Here is an 18,729-nt window from a genome sequence, read left to right on the forward strand (position 1 = left end):
TATTCTCTTTCTTTTGTAAAGGTTAGGTTCTGATCCTTTCCAAAGCTAACAAACCTTTCCACAAGTTCTCTTTTAATGAAGTTCTTTATTGGTGAACATTTAATGAGTCCTCAGGTTCCTTTGAACCTTAAAAAACATTGGTAGAACATACATTTATTAATACTTGTTAAAAAGACATTTAAAATAGTATATATTGTTATACGAAATTTATCCATAGCTGCTAATTTATATTTAATGTTGTTAAACTATGCAAAACTACTATGTCTATCAATAGTATCTGATTTCAAATTCTGTGACTATTGTGATGATAGAAATAGAAAAATAAAAGTCAATTTCTTGTTATAATGACCCATCCATGACAGTTCACTTGCAAATCCAAAGTACTGAAGGAAATGTAGTTCCTTCAAGCCTTTGAGAATAATGCTAATATATATATATATAATTCAGGTATTTAGAATATAAGGGCATCCCTAGTGACACCAGTGGAAGATCCCACCTGCCAGTGCAGGAGGCATAAGAGACATGGGTTCAATAACTGGGTTGGGAAGAACCCCTGGAGGAGGGCATGACAACCCATTGTAGAATTATTGCCTGGAGAATCCCTTGGACAGAGGAGCCTTGTGGACTATGGTCCATAGGGTTGCAAAGAATTAGACATGACTGAAGCAACTTAGCACACACACACTTTAGAAAGCAGGTCTTTAGTTCTGCAAAATAAGCACAGACTCAAGAATTAAACTTGAGAAGCTCTGTAGCTGTCAGGAATTACTTCAGAAATCAGAAAGCATTGCTACAATTTTAAACAGAAAGTCTTTTGATATAAAGAATGATTATAAAATAAATGGAGGAGTGGAAGGAGGCTCTAGATTGGTCTTTCAAGAATACTCAGAAATTTGTGCTACATCTATCAGAGGAAAGTAGAACCAGTATTGGAACAGATTAGTTCAAGAACATCTCACTACAGCTACAATCCAGGTATTAGAAAACTACCACCACCAGGGCTATAGCCTCCTTTTGATACCCACATAGCCATTGACTGTTCTGTAGGAGGCCAAATCCTGCCGTGACCATGACTAAATGCTTTTCTTACCCGTGAAACTGAAGATTGGAACACTATGAAGAAATGAATGTGTCCACAAACCATTTTAGTAGCAGCAATAGATAAAGTTGGAGGAAGTTAACTCCCAATTTATTTTTGCCTTCCAAAGATTTTGTTCCACTATCTAATTAATGGGAACTAATTAGAATCCTGAAGCCTATCTGAAGAGGGTCCCAGAATTGTAGTTCTAAGCTATCTAATCTCAGAATTACCGAAATTCATACTGAAAGAAACTTGAGTAAAGAACTTGAAAAAGACTAAAATGTGTATCTGAGGTTCAAAGAAGACAAACAGTAGCTTCTCGGAGGATCTTGATGTTAAGCTAATTAATACAGATTGCTTGCAACTGCACCTTGCAATTAACCATGATTCATACAAAAACAATTTCCTGGTTATAAAGCTTGCCAATAGTTTAGAAGAGCTTTCCATGTTAGATAGACATTGTGAGGACAAAACAAAGATATGATGTTCAAGTAAACTGGATTAGCCAGCTATTTTAAACAGAACTTATTTTTTTCTGTACTAAAACCTGTGTGTTTTATGTGTGTGCACGCTTAGTCATTCAGTCGTGTCCGACTCTTTGCAACACAACGGGCTGTAGCCCTCCAGGCTTCTCTGTCCATGGGATTCTTCAGGCAAGAGTACTGGAATGGGTTGCCATTTCTTACTCCAGGAGATATTTCCAACCCAGAAATGGAACCCACATCTCCAGCATCTCCTGCTTTGGCAGGCAGATTTTTTACTGCTGAGCCACTGTGTGTGTTGTATACTTGGAATGAAAAAGAGTAAATTAGATTCATTAAACACCAAGTATGTATCAGGAAATGTGGTAGGTGCCTTTTCCTAAGTTATTTCTTAGTCCAGTGAAAAACAAACCAGATTTCTGAAATAACCAAAAGACTTGATTATATTTATTATATGGCAGTTTTTAAAGTTGAAATGTAAAATAGATATTTTAAGTCACAAGTGTGGAAACAAAAATAATTTAGTTAGATGTGGATTTTTTGGGAAATGCTTAGAGAATTAATACTTAACCTCCCTTTTCAATCATCTAGAATTTAGAACCAATTGACAGAAAGAGAAGTTAGGCAAATAGAAATCAAATGTACCTTTATTACCAAAACTGACTTTGTTTTGTTCTGAACACCATGGAGAATACCTGTTGGCCTGGCAGAGGCCTGGTCTGATCGGAGGAGTGTGGGGTTTTCTAGGGAAGCCAACAAGGTACAGGTAGAGGCTGCAGCGGGGTGCTCTGTGACTTTAGGTGTCTGTAGGTAGGATGTGTGGATCCTGATAGAGGAAGAGGATGGGCTGGGATGCCATGAGGGCCAGGACAACTCAGGGAACTGCCTGAGGTATTGCAGCTGCAACCTCTCTTCCCAGAGGAAGCCTGATCTCACGGGATTTCACGAGATTTACCAAGGCTGGCAGGGGAATCTTGGGATGGAGACACTTGGGTCCTGGGTGCCGGAGGTTGCTGTTCTGGACTTATCTCTAAAGAGTGGTGAGGAGGAATGAACTCTGGCTCAAAAGCTACACATAGGAGAGACCCACTGAGGTCAGGAATCATGTTCACCGGTGGGTTTGCTCTTCCTTCCTGATCCACAACTTTGGACCTTAAGGCAGCCATTGAAATGGAAAGATTGAGTGTGATAGCTTGTTGCTAGTGGAAGATGAATCAGCAAACAGAGAAGAACTCAGAGAGATCTCACCAACCAATCAGAAGACCACAGAGAAGTGAATTGAAGGTAAGTTCAGCTGAGAGTTGCTAAATTAAGTGGGATATGTACTGTATGAATAACTGCTTTCATCCATAAATGTGTTAATTAACCATGTAGGAATAGAAGGCTATAGTGCATAGGAAACAGCCAGTAGGACAATACAGGATATGGGTGGATTTTAAATTTTATAGTTTAAACTATCAAATATATGAAAGTTCAAGGATGGGAGAAATCAATGAAAAACAAAAATAATACTGGATTATAATGGAGATAGGTTAGTGACTGCCTACTATGTTAGATGATTTCTGTACCTTATTTCTGTCATTAAAACTAGAGCATTCTTTTTAATTCTCATGATAGCAAGGAAGCTGTTTTTCTATCCTCATTTTTTAGATGAAAAATAAGAACCTGAAATTGTAAATTAATTAGGAGACAACATAAAGTATCAATTAATATCTTGTGTGTAGATTCAGACTGCCCGGATTCACATCCCAGGTTTGTCATGTATATTGAGTCACACTGGAATAGTTAGTTCATCTCTTTAGGCTGTAGTTTCTTCATTTGTACAAGGGGGAATCTATGTGTTTTATAGCTGGAGTGAAAAAAATAAATTGTAACCCTTTATTATAAAGGAAATCATAATCGCAGTATCTATTTCATTAGTTATAAGGATTAAATGATATAACCCGTAGCCCAGTGTCTGGCAGTTAGTAACCTCTCAACACATATTATTATTATTAGTTGCAGAGCTTATTTAATGAATGCATCGAGGCATGGATAGAAGCCAAAATTTGAATCTGCACAACTAGTTACGCCACATTGCTGTTATACAAAGCTGCCTCAGTGTATGCTACATGGTAGATGAGCAGTATACATGTTTATTGAACGTTAAACTCAGGATTAAACTCAGGAGTCACTTGGAACATAAGCTGACCATTCCCTTGCAGTGCCTTTCCATAACGTTGTGAGTACAACTGAAGACAGCATCCACATTAGGGTCCCTTGCTCTGATAAGCTGCAGCCCTCTCTGAGTTGCTCTGTCTGTTGCCTCACATATGAGGACAAAGCAGGCAGAAAGGAATGATGTCTGATTCACAGTAAACCTGTGGACCGTTTTCTTCCATCTGTGTCAGTTTCCATGGAAAAGTGTCTTTTAGAAAACTTAGTTTTATCCAATGGTACATTTTGCACACTTTTGGGGACTTTTTCTAAAATATAAAGCCTTGTTAAGCATGCTTCTCCTTTATCCCTAAGTTTTGCCCCCAGGGCAGGTTTAAATTGCAGCTGTCACATTTACTTCCTTAAGTGCTACAGCTCTATTAATATATCTAGCATACTCATTGCCATACTGCCACAGGCTCAGAGAATTTTGAAGAAAAATGCCAAAGAGATGCCTTCTGCTTAGACAGTGGCCCTTAGACACTGTCACTCTCTGACTTCAACCGTATGTTCTGCCTCTAGCTATTGGTCCTTCTTCAAGACTGATGTCTCAGTGCCTCAAGGTCAATAGCTCTGTTGTATTGAATGAAACCACTGATTTATATTAGAGAAATTATTAATTACTCTAATTATTTTACATTAATGTCTAGTGGAATTAGCTTTCATTCCTCTTTTAATCCCCAAATATGTTTTGAATACCTATCATGTAGAAAATACTGAGTTAGTCTTGGAGTAAGTCATAGATTAATTGAAGACCCTACTTTTGGTCCAATAAAATCACAGTATACCAGTAAAGACTGAGAGAAATGATTTGATACCTTATTTTGCATCATAAGTAGCATGCATGAAATTTTCTCAAGTATTTATTTAGTGCTGGCTTTACTGTGCCTTACTATAAGGAAGGCATTTAATGTAAGAAAAGTATTGAATATTTTCAGCAAATGCCAAGAAGTATTTTTTAAATGTCACAAAGGATAATACTAGAAAGACAAGTTGGTGCCAAGTTATAAAGGACTATTCTAAAGAGATTGCTATAGGAAAAAGAGAATCACCATGAGTTGTTTCAGAAAATTCAAGAAGATAAGATTTTAAAAAATTTCAACAGCAGCAACACTTATCTATCTCTTCATGCATTTACTATTCCATAAATATTGGATGAGTACCTACTAGGTGATGGATATATAACAGTGGATTTAATAGACTTGGCTCTGCTCTTGTAGAATTTAAAATCTGCTGGCAGAGAAGGAAAAAAGTCAAGAAGAAGCAGAAAAATTATATCTTTTCTGAAAGTTGAATATAGTTTTTTTTAGCCCTTTTCAGTCTAATCAAATATTTAGGGGTAATGTTTTAATTTTGAGACCTTGAAATATTATGAGAGTATTTCTTAGTGAAATTCTTCCTGATAGAGGCTAAGAGGTAAGCTTTAAGGGAGTCCAAAGGTTATAAGAAGCTGTTAGTTCTGGTCCTGGTACCTGCTCGTTGGTGTCAGACAGGAGGACATTGACATTTTAGAGTGCTCTGGAAACTGTGACAACTGTCTATTCACCTAGGCTTGGTCAGTTGTAGGTATTAATGAATGACTTACATTATGAAACTTGAGCCCTCCCACCCAGTTGTCTGAGTTAAAATAAAACAATTTTATACTGTGGCTCAGAGGGTAAAGAATCTGCCTGCAATGCAGGAGAACCAGGTTCAATTCCTGGGTCTGGAAGATCCCCTGGAGAAGGAAGTGGCAACCCACTCCAGTATTCCTACCTGGAGAATTTCATGGACAGAGGAGCCTGGTAGGCTAAAGTCCATGGGGTCACAAAGAGTCAGATACAACTAACACTTTCACTTTTTTTCACTTGTTTGCTAGCTCTGGATTTGCATCCTGTTCACTGCTAAGATGGAAGCTGTAGCATGAACTTCAGCACATCTTTAAGATACTGACCCCAAGAAACCAATTCCTTACCAGTTAACTTCTGGGACTTGTTAATAATTATTTTTCCTAAATGATGGTTTGAGTGTGCATTTCCTTCAGTTTGGAAGAATTCCTTAAATGAAATCAATCTCAGCTACCTGAGTCCTCAATTCTACAGAAATTCTCTTTATGTCCCCATCTCACAGATTAGATCCTCTGTATATGAATTCTGCCCTTGGTTATATATACTCATGTGGACTTTGTAATGTGAATTTCTGATCTTGTCCTTGAGGATACACTATTTGTGATTAGGGATCTTTGCAATCTCCATGGGATAATGCTTTCTCCATGTTCCCCTTGATTGCCATTTGAGTTGTAAAGGAATCTGATCACTGAAAAAGTTAAGGATTTGCACTGAGAAGACCAGTAGTTCAGGAAATTTGTAGATTTTTATATCAATCTTTGAGCCTCCTCAAAAATCTGGAGAAAATAATGAACATTTATGGAATAGCATAAGTGCACCATTTACCATATGATTGGCTTGCATTACATGTTTTAATATACCTTAGATTTTTTTGAAAGGCACATAAACAAACATAAAAAAAATAAAATCATCATAGGCATTTGAAGCAACTTCTGAAGGTCATGTATTTCTTTTTGCTTTACCTTTAAATAGTGCATTATTGAAGCCATTAAAAAATATATTTCTTTGAACCACTGCAAGGTCTGATATTTGAATACCAAGTTTAGTAAACTACTTTAAATCAGTGAACATGGGATGTTTTGACCACGATTCTTCTTTGAAATAACTGTACTTGGTTCATTACCAATGGATTTCAATTGACACTGTTTAAAAATTCAATTTTATATAAGAATATATATAATTCATGGAGATTTAATTTTGAAGCGGTTATTTTCTCTGCTCAAGCCTCAAGGTTAAAGCTGCTGTTCCCAAGCAGTCTGATTCAATGAATACTGCTGTGTATAGTGTATGGTACGCAGTAGACCAATAAAAACAATCTGATTGATCTATCTCGTTATGGACTTGATGGCTTCCAAAGCACTAGCTATAAAATAAGCTAACTGGAAAATCAAAGCTTTAGTGACCTCAGAGGACTCTTCATCACACAGTGCAGTTTAAATCATGTTACTTTAAATTTAGATATCACATGCACAACACATTTTATATAACAAACCAGAGAAAACTTGTAAACAGCATTTTATTTTTTACCTTTCCAGGCTAGAACACTTGCACTGGTGAATAGCTTTCCAAGTACCAATCTTCTCTAAATGTTTAAACTTTAGTTTTGGCTGGATTTTCAGACTCTTGAGCCCTCTTTACTAACACCTCTACTCTTCTTTAAATGCCTGTCTCCAAAGAGAACAACTTGCCCACTGCATAGAGGTCTCCCTAGTCAATATATGTGAATGCAAAAATCTCACATTTAATTCCAAAATTCTAACTTGGCAAAATGATTAACAGATTTTTTTTTTTCTATTTGTAACTAAACATCTATAGGCTGGCAGAACAAAGAAAACAGTTTGGTGTGTGAGAGGACTGTAACTAATTGGTTTAATTTCTCAAGAAAGAAATTATTATTGCAACAACAAAAGATAGTTATTAAGGTCTTAGAAAGCTGAGTCCATTTAATCCTACCAAATGAAACTGTTAAATTTGCATTTGCATCATTTCTTAGCATCCCATTTTTAATGTATTCTTTTTCTTCTTCATAACATTCTAACCTTCATTCCCTTCCTCTTATATCCAGTGTCCTAATCGTAGCCTCTAGATATCTAAGAATTGCCTTTGCATCAACAACTAGATTCCCTATGCTCAGTGACTTTTTTCCTTTCTCTTTTTCAATATTCCTCTATTGTGGATCTCATTTTTAAGGATCGCTTTCTCTACAAGATAACCCTGAAACTGGGTTGTAATGAGATAGCAATAAATGATGGTGGTATTCATTAATTATAAAATGGTGGTGGCATTTATTTCATTAATTGATTATTTTAAAATGATGTACAAAGCATCCATTGTTACACACTACACCAGGATATAGACCTGAAAGATTTCCTCCTGTCAAGGAATTCTCGGTGTTAAGGGGAATATAAAACAAGGAAACATGTAAATATATAGCGGTATGGAGAGATCACTGTAATAGAGGGAGAACAGACTGATAAGCCACTAGTGGACACCAACATCAACAAGAGATTTCCTAGAGGTAGACAAAGTGGATTTTGTCAAGTCTTAAGGGATAAATAAGCTCTAGTGAAGTGAAGTCTCTCAGTCATGTCGGACTCTTTGTGACCCCATGGACACCAGGCTCCTCTGTCCATGGGATTTTCTAGGCAAGAGTACTGGAGTGGGTTGCCATTTCCTTCTTCAGGGAACTTCCTGACTCAGGGATCAAACCCAGGTCTCCCACATTGTAGACAGACACTTTACCATCTGAGCCACCAGGGAAGTCTTAAATAAGTTCTAAGTGGGTGACAAAGGCAAGAGAGGTATCACAGTCAAAGGTACCTCATGTAAATGTCATGGAAGATGAGCGTGTGATGCTGGCAAGGGACCTGCAATATATTTAACATAATCTGAGAGTATAGTATGAGAAAGATGTTTGAGAAAAGAGAGCTGAGAAGTTTTCAAAGGATAAGCCATGCAGAGACTTGTATGTTGTAGTAATAAGTTTGAATTTAGTCAGCACTGACTCAGGAGAAGACTCTTGAGAGTCCCTTGGACTGCAAGGAGATCCAACCAGTCCATTCTAAAGGAGATCAGTCCTGGGATTTCTTTGGAAGGAATGATGCTAAAGCTGAAACTCCAGTATTTTGGCCACCTCATGCGAAGAGTTGACTCATTGGAAAAGACTCTGATGCTGGGAGGGATTGGGGGCAGGAGGAGAAGGGGACGGCAGAGGATGAGATGTCTGGATGGCATCACTGACTCGATGGACGTGAGTCTGAGTGAACTCCGGGAGTTCGTGATGGACAGGGAGGCCTGGCGTGCTGCGATTCATGGGGTCGCAAAGAGTTGGCCATGACTGAGTGACTGAACTGAACTGAACTGAACTGACTCTAGAGTCAGATTAAGTTTAAATCCTAGCTTTGCCACTTGCTGGGGTGCTTCCCAGGTGGTGCTGATCATAAAGAATCAGGCTGTCAGTACCGAAGATGCAAAAGATGCAGGTTCAATCCCTAGGTTGGGAAGGTCCCCTGAGAAGAAAAGGGTAACCCACTCTAGCTTTCTTGCCTCAATCCATGGGTCACAAAGAGTCAGACATTACTGAGTACACACATACACACACACATATCACCACTCACTCCGGTGGTGTTACTCAAGTAACACTCAAGTAACTCACTCGGGGCAAGTTACTCAAGCTGTCTGTGCATCAGTTATCATATCTGTGAAGTGGAAGTAGTAATAGAACCTACCTCATAGTCAATATGCTATGCTATGCTTTGCTAAGTCACTTCAGTCGTGTCCAACTCTGTGCGACCCCATAGATGGCAGCCCACCAGGCTCCCCCATCCCTGGGATTCTCCAGGCAAGAACACTGGAGTGGGTTGCCATTTCCTTCAACAATGCATGAAAGTGAAAAGTGAAAGTGAAGTCGCTCAGTCGTGTCCGACTCTTAGCAACCCCATGGATTGCAGCCTAACAGGCTCCTCCTTCCATGGGATTTTCCAAGCAAGAGTACTGGAGTGGGGTGCCATTGCCTTCTCCAATAGTCAATATGAGAAATGGGTTAATATGTATATAGTTCTTATACCCAAAGGGTCCTATATCAATCACTCAATAAATCATCATAACAATTTTTATTACTATTATTAACCATCTTGGCAAAGGAGACATATTGGTGGAACTCCTGCATAGTCAAATATGTCTGAACATGAGTCACTTTTGATCAAATGAGTTTGAAAGTTTATTCTGGCATCTTTAAGCAAAATGGGCTGTATGGGGCAGAGCCAAAACTAGAAATAGGAAAATCACTGGTATTTTCAGTTGAGAGATTATGCAAAGAATGCTTGACCTAATGGTATTATAGTGTGGTGACAGGAAAGAGATGAATAAAAGAGATTTTAATGAGAAAATCTGACACAATATAGTCATTAATTAAATATTTAGAGTAACCATAGCTATCTACAAAGATTCTGACTGGAATGGTGTGATCTATCATTCACTAAAGCAGGGAATGTAGGAAGGGGTGCTGGTCTGAAGGAGAAGATGATGAGCTGAGTCTCTGCAGATATAAAGTGACTGTGAGACTGAGTTTGGAGCTGAGAATAGATCACGGAGAGTCACCAGGAAATACAAGTGTTAGATGAAACCATAGGTATATATGATCAAAGGAATACATGTAGTGCAGGAAGAGTAGAGGGTCTGTGATGCAATGCTTAGAAGGTATCAAAAGATTAGGAAAGTGAAAGTGATGTCGCTCAGTCATGTCCGACTCTTTGTGACCCCATGGACTGTAGCCTGCTGGGCTCCTCTGTCCATGGGATTTTCCAGACAAGAATGCCAGAATGGGTGGCCATTTCCTTCTCCAGGGGATCTTGTTTTTACCATGTTACTCTTTGGGCTTCCCAGGTAACTCAGTGGTGAAGAATTTACCTGCCAACCAGGAGACATGGGTTCAATCCCTGGCTTAGGAAGATCCCCTGGAGAAGGGGATCTTGTTTACCTTGTTTCCACTGGTAAACAAGACAGAGCATGTTCCCACTGGTAAACTGGTAAACTACAGCTGCTAGGAAGTATCTGATGCACAAAATAAGTTAATTGGATATTTTACAAATAAATGAATACATGAAGTAGTGAGAAGGGCAGGCAGTGGTGAGAGGAAAGCCCAGGGAAAAGTTATACTACAGCATTTAGAAGTCTGAAAACAATTGTTTTTATTGAATTTAACAGAAGAGTCACCAATGGCACTGGTAAGAGTAGTTTGAGTAGAATATTAGAAGCAGAATTCAAACACCTAGGCCTGAGAAATGAAAGAAAACAAATGAGTGAAGAAAACAAATTTATTCTTTCCTTTCAAGAAGCAGGACTGCACAGAAAGAAGATAAAGAAATATTTAGAAGAGTAGCTCTTTAAAAGTAAATACAAACAAGCATACAACCCAGAAACAACTTAGAGTGTTAGAGACACCTTCTGAAAGCTATAAGGTCAATGTTTTTGTTTTGCTTTCTTTTTAGTTTGAAACATTTTTGAACTTAAAAGGTTGCAAGAATGTTTCTAAGAACTCCCTTTTCTTGTAAAGACCTCATTCAAGTTTCAGTAATTATACTATTTAGTTTTAAGCAAAAAGATCCAGTCCAGGATCCTGTGTTGTACACAGCTGTCTAGTAATACTAAAATTTTTCACTTTGAAAGAGTTCCTAAGTCTCACATTGACTTTTATGACTTTGATATTTCTAAACATTGCAGTGCAGTCATTTTGTAGGATGTCCTTTAAATTGGTCAATCTGTTTCTTCATGACTAGACCCAGGCAATGTTATTCGGCTGGAATATCACAGAAGTGATGCTGGTTTCTTTCTCATTGTCTTCTACTGAGTGATATGTGACATTCACCGATCTCGTTACTGGAGATTTTAACTTTCATCATTTGATTTTGTAACTGTAAAATCACATTTTATCCAATGTAATCTCATATTTCATTAGTAAATATTTTATGGAGAGGTACTTTGAAATTATACAAAATTCTGTTTCTTATCCAACTTTCACCCACTATTTTGAGTATGTATTGGAATATATTTTTTCAATTATCATTACTGCAGTGGTGGCCAAATGGTGATTTTTCCAATTCCAGCTTTCTTTCTTCATTTGTTAGCTATCATTCTATTGTAAGGAAGAGCTAACTCTGCCTTCCATTTCTTTCTTTCTTTACATCTTGAATTGCTACTTTATTCATTTGATATAAACATCACTGTCATTATTTAACTTGATGCTTAAATTGTCACAGATTTGGACATTGCAGTGTTTTGTTTTTAATATAAAATAATTTTGAACGCTCTTGCGTTTTTGGAAAATAAACCGGTAGAACAGTGATGTTCAATCTTGGCTGTGATCAAATTCACCCAAGGAGCTTTAAAATATCTTAATGTCCAGGCCAAACACCGCACCAACTAAACAAGCATTTTTGGAATTGAAACCCAGCTATAAATATTTTTCAAGCTCTCCAGTGATTCTGATCTGGAATCCAGTTTAAGAACTTGATTAAGATCTGCAACCAAGTTTAAGAACCACTGAAGAGAGAGGGGAAGGGTATGAAATGCAGCAGAGATAAGAGATAAGTGATAAATGACATGTATATGAAGATTAGGGAAAGGAGGCTCTCTAAGGGCATAAGTATAAGAGCAGGATCCAATTTGTTTTCTGTAGGTGAGGAACTAAGAGGCTGAAGAATTTCCTATGTAATAATTCTTTTTGTTTCTGTGAAGAATCAGGTGAATTTGTATGTTGAGATTTAGAGTCAATGGTGATGGAGACCAGAAAGGATTAAAATAGCTGTTGTGAGGAGTTGAAAATATAATGTAACCATGCAACAGGTAGATTCTATTGAGATATTGAAGGTCTTTTCTTGAGGTGGGGAGGGGGGGTGGGTAACTCAAAATTAATGATAATTTCCCTTGAATTTGCATTTAGTCAAGTAGATGCAAAAAGATAAGAGTTTCAAAAACTGAAGGGCTGGGTTGAAATACAGGGGCTAGAATTGACAGAGAAGTTGACTATGCTGCTGCTGCTGCTGTGTTGCCTCAGTCGTGTCCAACTCTGTGCAACCCCATAGATGGCAGCCCACCAGGCTCCCCCGTCCCTGGGATTCTCCAAGCAAGGACACTGGAGTGGGTTGCCATTTCCTTCTCCAATGCATGAAAGTGGAAAGTGAAAGGGAAGTTGCTCAGTCGTGTTTGACTCTTCGCGACCCCATGGACTGCAGCCTACCAGGCTCCTCCACCCATGGGATTTTCCAGGCAAGAGTACTGGAGTGGGGTGCCATTGCCTTGGTCAAAGTGTGGGAATATGAGTAGTATCAGAGACACGAACATCTTCTAAACATCTTTAACAGCAGTGGTTGGATTTTCAGGCTCTGTGGCAGGAATTGTATTTGGGGGCACAAGAGTTATTTTTGGCAATGTTACATCATCTTTCCCTTCAATATATCAAAAGTGGAAAATCGGTGCCTGTTATTCTATTTTGCATATGTTGTGCTCAGGGGCTTGCCATGTTTAGGACACCTGACCATTCTACCTGAGCTTCTACCTGTATAACTTGTGATTTCTTGTTTTTGACACATAAGATTTCTTAGCTTTATCCTTTTATGGTTGCAGCTTGCCCCGACCCTGATTCTTCAGCTTTTGTGCTTCAGTGCCTCTTTGTTTTGTTTCCATCATTATTAGGTAGACCATTCCTGGTAGGTAGACCTCATGAGTAGGCTATTTTAGAGAAACTGTCATACAACAAGTTCTAATTACAATCCATTTGAAAAAAATATTCTGTTCAATTTTCTTTTTTTAAAACAAGCTTTTCAAAAGAAGACTGATTTTTATTTTCTTTGGTAGAAAATAGGCATTTCAGTAAAGCTCTGGGTCACAGTCTGTTATTCATAACCGGGATAAGATTCCAAGTATGAGTACAGCCATCACACTAGAGTTTTAAAATATTTCCTCATGAGTTTTCATTATTTGTGACTGTCATAAAATGATAGCAGTTTCATTGTGGTAAAATAGACTAGTTTTACGGCAAAACCAAGGCCACTTTAAAAAAATTTTTTAACTTGATAAATAGGAATAGACAGTGAATAATTATATATGTAACTAAATAAAGGAAAACAAAATTATTAAGATAAATATTGGGAAAAAAAACTTAAATTCAGCATTGAAGCATGTGATGAAAAAGTAATGCAGTAGTGAAGCCACAATACTGCAGGTTTAATAGAGCTGAAGCAGCAGGTTGCCCCATGTCAAGAATCTAGAGAACACAGCACGCTTAGGCATGATTCAAGTAGGAAGTTCAATGTGATAACCAAGGTACATCAGGGAAGAGTTATAATCAGGGAAACAATTCACAATCAGCAGGAAGACGGTGACCCAAGGAAATTCTGCCAATTTTCCCACAATTATCTGTCAATTCTCCCATCAGTGGGCAGGCAACAATAGCTTTGGGGAAAGAAAAAGGGTTAGATCCTTGTGTGGGGTTACCAAGGCCCTGGACTTAATTTTTTCCTTTAGAGCCTGGAGTACTTGGCAGTTCCAACTGAAAACCATGAAGCTTAGTTAAGATGTGAGCATCAAAGATCTCAAGCATTTCTCAGGAAAGGTGAGACTGAGAGAATTAATTACAAGAGCAGCTATATCTCCCTTGTTAATGCTGTCAGGATTGGTAGTGGTCTTGCATTCATGTGGAGACAAAGTGAAATCAAACTGGCAACTGTTGAGCTGATTTCAGAATTTTAAAAGAAGACTACAGAAAGTAATGAAGCTTTCAAAACAAATCTCTTCTGAGTACATGTTAAGACTTTGCTACCTTCCATGGGACTTCCCTGGTGGTCCAGTGGTTAAGAATCCACCTTCCAATGCACGGGATGTGGGTTCAGTCCCTGACTGGGGCACTCAGGGAACTGAGATCCTACATGCTGGAGGGCAGCTACTGAGCCCAAAAACCACAACCAGAAAGAAGGCCACATATGCAAATAAGACCCAATGCACCAATAAATAAATATATAAAATTTTGCTACCTGCACAAAATCTAAATTATAGATGCCTGACACAACTTACATTTGTATTTCACTAGTATTAATAATTCATGATTGCTGCTTGGAGTTGGTGCTTTGGAGGCACATTTTTAATACAGCAAAGTAAAGAACCCCGTAAGTTTCACTGTTGTATGGGACTGTGTAGTGTGGGAAATGATTAATTGCTCTAGCCTGGAATCAAAGACCCACTTTGCCTCTAATCTTGTCCATATTTTTCACACCTCCTTACCATTACCCTTCTAAACATACATCTACAAACACAGAGCTTTGAAACTAACAAAGGCAAAATATGATGTATTCTAAGTTACTCAGTTTTTAAGTACTTGACTTTCCTATTTTCTACCAATATTTTTAATTATTTAATACTGGGTTTAGTTTTAAAACTTGTTAATAAGATTGACATTTTTTTAGAGATTTTTCTTTCAGTCTTAGCATTTATTTTAGATTAGGAATCCATTTCAAAGAAAACAAGGAAATAGCATCTTCATATTATTTGCCTTGATTGATGTATTATCTTCCAGATTCTGCCTGAAAGTCACAGGATATTTTTTTTTTTTTGAGATTTATGTATTTGTGAGTTTTAGATTTAGATTAAGAAAATCCTATTTTTAATGAAAGCATAACTTACTGAAACACATCTTTTTATCTGAACACACTTCATTGATAAATTGAAATTCTAACTATTGATCTTTATATGTAAATCTTCTGGAGTGAAGTTTTTTTTAAAAAATGCCATTTTTCCATTTTATTTCTATTAGACTCCTTTCTTTGATATTTCATTTGTCAAATATCAGAATCATCTCAGGAAAATTATAATCATCGTTGGTGAATAACCAACTTCAACAGGTTTAGCAATTTTGTTTTCTGGGCCTATCTAGAGTGGTAATTGCAGAGGTTACAGTGTCAGTTAATCTGTAAACAACTTTGTTTTGGAAGTAGGCCATTGAATAGTCAAATATAATCTTATTTTTTATATTGTACTCCAAATACTAAAATCATAACAAGTAACAGTAGGAAATTTTCCCTTACTGGGGGTTTCAGCCACATATAAAAAAAGACTTTGAGGAAATACTTTGCTATGTTGTCTGACTTTTCTGTTTTATAACCCATTAGTTTAGTGAAGTTCAGAGAGATAACTTTATTTCTTTAGACTTTAATCAAGTACATCAACAATTGGCAGGGTAAATTTTTACCTCTTTTCCTGGTGGCTAAGTCAGTAAGAATCTGCCTGCAATGCAAGAGATCCAGGTTTGATCCCTGGGGGTAGGGGGTGGGGGGGACGTGGGGGAATTTCCTGGAGAAGGAAATGGCAACCCACTCCAGTATTCTTGTCTGGAAAATCCCATGAACAGAAGTTCCTCATGGGCTAAGGTCCATGGGGTCACAAGAGTCGGACATGACTTAGTGACTAAACCACCACCACAATGTATCAGATCTTTGAATAACATTCAGTAGCTAACACTAATATCATTTATTATGTGTGAGGTGGTGCTCTAAATGTTTGCTGAATATTAATTCACTTAATCTTCACTAGGTCCCAGTGAAGTATATGTTATTATCTTCATCTTACAATGAAGAAACTAAAGAATAGAGAGGTTAAATAACTTTCCCCTGGTCACAGAACCCAGGCTATTTTACATGAGATTCTATCCATGGGCTACAAATTGAATAGGTTTAACCATCAATGAAAAGCATCAGGCCATATATTGATTCTTTGATGTAAGAGATGCACTTGATTTTGGTTAACTGGCATTAAATTATATGTAACTTGAACACATAACTTTAAAGTGGTGCTTAAATTATTAACTGATATAATCACTCATAGTAGTGCAATATGCACGACTTTCCTCAAGACCTTTTTCTTCTTCTCCCGCTTTCAATTCAGCTAGTGCTGTAAACTGTGCTCCTCATCCCAACTAAAAGCAGATAATAGTGGATTTAAACTCAGCACACAGAGAGAAGGTCTTTATCACGTACCCAAGATTGGTTCCCACAAAGAATAAAATGAACTAACCAGCTTCACAATGATAGGAGTCTTTTGAATAAAGGAAGCAGCATGTACAGCTGTAGCTAATTACAAATTTGGGCTTCACTTTTGTTAACAGCAGACTAATGTTTGCATACAAAGCATTTGTGGTAAATAAATAGCTTTAATAAGTGGGGAAAAAAGACAGTAAGCAATACAATGCCAGGGGTAATTACAGCTATGTTTGCAAAAGCCACAAATGCAGTATATAATTATCTTAATATGAAAAATGGAGATTATCTCATATTTGGAGCTCTTTATTAGGAATAATTCTAACATTTGCATATTCTAGTATTTGAACAGTTGTCTGATTCTGACTTAATTTTCTTGATGTTCTACTTTATATAACACATAGAAATACCAAATAATGCAGCCTCAATGAATAAATCTCTGTTTATGAATAAGATATTTAAAACACACTTGATCAAAGATATATAGCTTTCAGCTTGGTATGATTTACTGATCCAATTAGGCATGGTATAGAAAGGGTAACAAGAGCTCACATAGCTCATCTAAAGTAAGGACACTCACAAACCGTTCCTTCCACTTCTCTCCCCTCCCAAATAAAGATATCAACCCTTTTTATTCTCCATGAAAACAGCAGTGTAGAACTACTGCATCACATTACAAGACTGATAGAAAAGCCAAAACAACAGATACAGGTTCTATGTCACCTGAATTAGACTTTGTCCTGAGAGGCAAATAAGGTTAATACAGAAGATAATTATACATTGACCTTCATGTAACAGTGATTGTAACTGAATTTGACATTCTGGTAAAAGATGGAAAGAAGAAATCATTCATAAAAAGCTTATATTTATCCACACAAAAACCTACACACAAATGTTTAAAGTAGCTTTATTCATAACTGCCAAATTTGGAAGCAAGCAAACTATCTCTCAAGAGGTGAATGAAGAAAGAAATTCTGGTACATCCTTACACTGGAAAGTTGTTCAACAATAAAAAGAAATAAGCTATCTTGTGATGAAAAGATCTGGAGGAACCTTAAATGCATACTACCAGGTCAAAGAAGCCAATCTGAAAAGACTATACATGCTATATGATTCCAACTTAGATAACATTTTGGAAAAGGCAAAGCTACAGTGACCGAGAAAGATCAATGTTTGCCAGAGGTTCAGGGAGGTGGGGAGAAGAATGAATAGGTGAAGCACAGGGGATTTTTAGTACGGTGAAACTATTTTGTATGATATTATAATGCTGGATACATGTCATTCTGTATTTGTCAGAACCTTGTAGAATGTTCAACACAAAGAGTGAAACCTGGTATAAATTACAGACTTTTGTTAATCATAGTGCATTAATATTGGTTCATCAATTATAACAAGTATCCCAAACTAATAATCCAAGATGTTAATAATGGAATCCTGTGTGTTTGCAGGGGTAAAGAGGGTAGAGTATATGTGAACTCTGTATTTCCAGTCAGTTTTCCTGTAAAGCTAAAACTGCTCTAAAAAATTGACTACCAATTAAAAATATATATATATGATATTAATGACAAATGGAAAGGAAGATTATTTAAAATTCAAGAACAGGAAATCTGAAGTTATCTTACTTTTAGCAAGGTAAGATCAATCAAAGATTTTTCTGGTGAGTAGGGCCGAAAATTTTCTCCTAAACTCATGTTAGAATGCCTCTTTTTTTAATTACAGAAAAATATTAACATTTAAAACACTGAAAGTATTGATTTGTCAGTATTCTATGATTCTGTTAACATTCTTCTATTACCAGAAGCTGTTATTCCTTTGTTAGGTAAAAACTCAGTGAAACTAAAATAAGAAAAAAGTCATATACATACTATATTTGCCTGGAAGTAAGGAAGCAAAGGAAAAGAGGCACTTAACTGATAAAAATAACAGGTATATTTTAAATTAGACACAAAAATCAAATAATATTTTTAAAGGGCCTTTAAATTATGATTATGTAAAAACACTGGATAATAAAGAGGGAAAAAATCTATACTCAGGGAAATAAAAGTGCCATTAAGCCAAACTAAAGTCTTGCCTCATTTTTTTTTTAATTAATTAATTTTATTTTATTTTTAAACTTTACATAATTGTATTAGTTTTGCCAAATATCAAAATGAATCCACCACAGGTATACATGTGTTCCCCATCCTGAACCCTCCTCCCTCCTCCCTCCCCATACCATCCCTCTGGGTCGTCCCAGTGCACTAGCCCCAAGCATCCAGTATCGTGCATTGAACCTGGACTGGCATCTCGTTTCATACATGATATTTTACATGTTTCAATGCCATTCTCCCAAATCTTCC

At 37.0% G+C, this 18,729-nt stretch overlaps 1 long non-coding RNA gene across 2 annotated transcripts in view; it reads left to right on the forward strand.

Annotated features, from left to right (window-relative positions):
* Window positions 1–2,305: 2,305 nt before the first annotated feature.
* The window catches only part of LOC147349336 (uncharacterized), a 173,434-nt gene continuing 157,010 nt past the window's right edge, over window positions 2,306–18,729 (forward strand). Inside the window, exon 1 of one of the 2 annotated variants that reach the window (XR_015150361.1) lies at window positions 2,306–2,847. This is a non-coding gene — a long non-coding RNA (uncharacterized LOC147349336). The remainder of the gene's footprint in view (window positions 2,848–18,729) is intronic. The other variant, XR_015150360.1, reaches the window with a different exon arrangement.

Source organism: Bos grunniens, chromosome 21 (genome assembly GCF_055505025.1).
Source record: "Bos grunniens cultivar Pamir isolate PY7600 chromosome 21, Bosgru_T2T1.0, whole genome shotgun sequence".
Classification (NCBI taxonomy): Eukaryota; Metazoa; Chordata; class Mammalia; order Artiodactyla; family Bovidae; genus Bos; species Bos grunniens.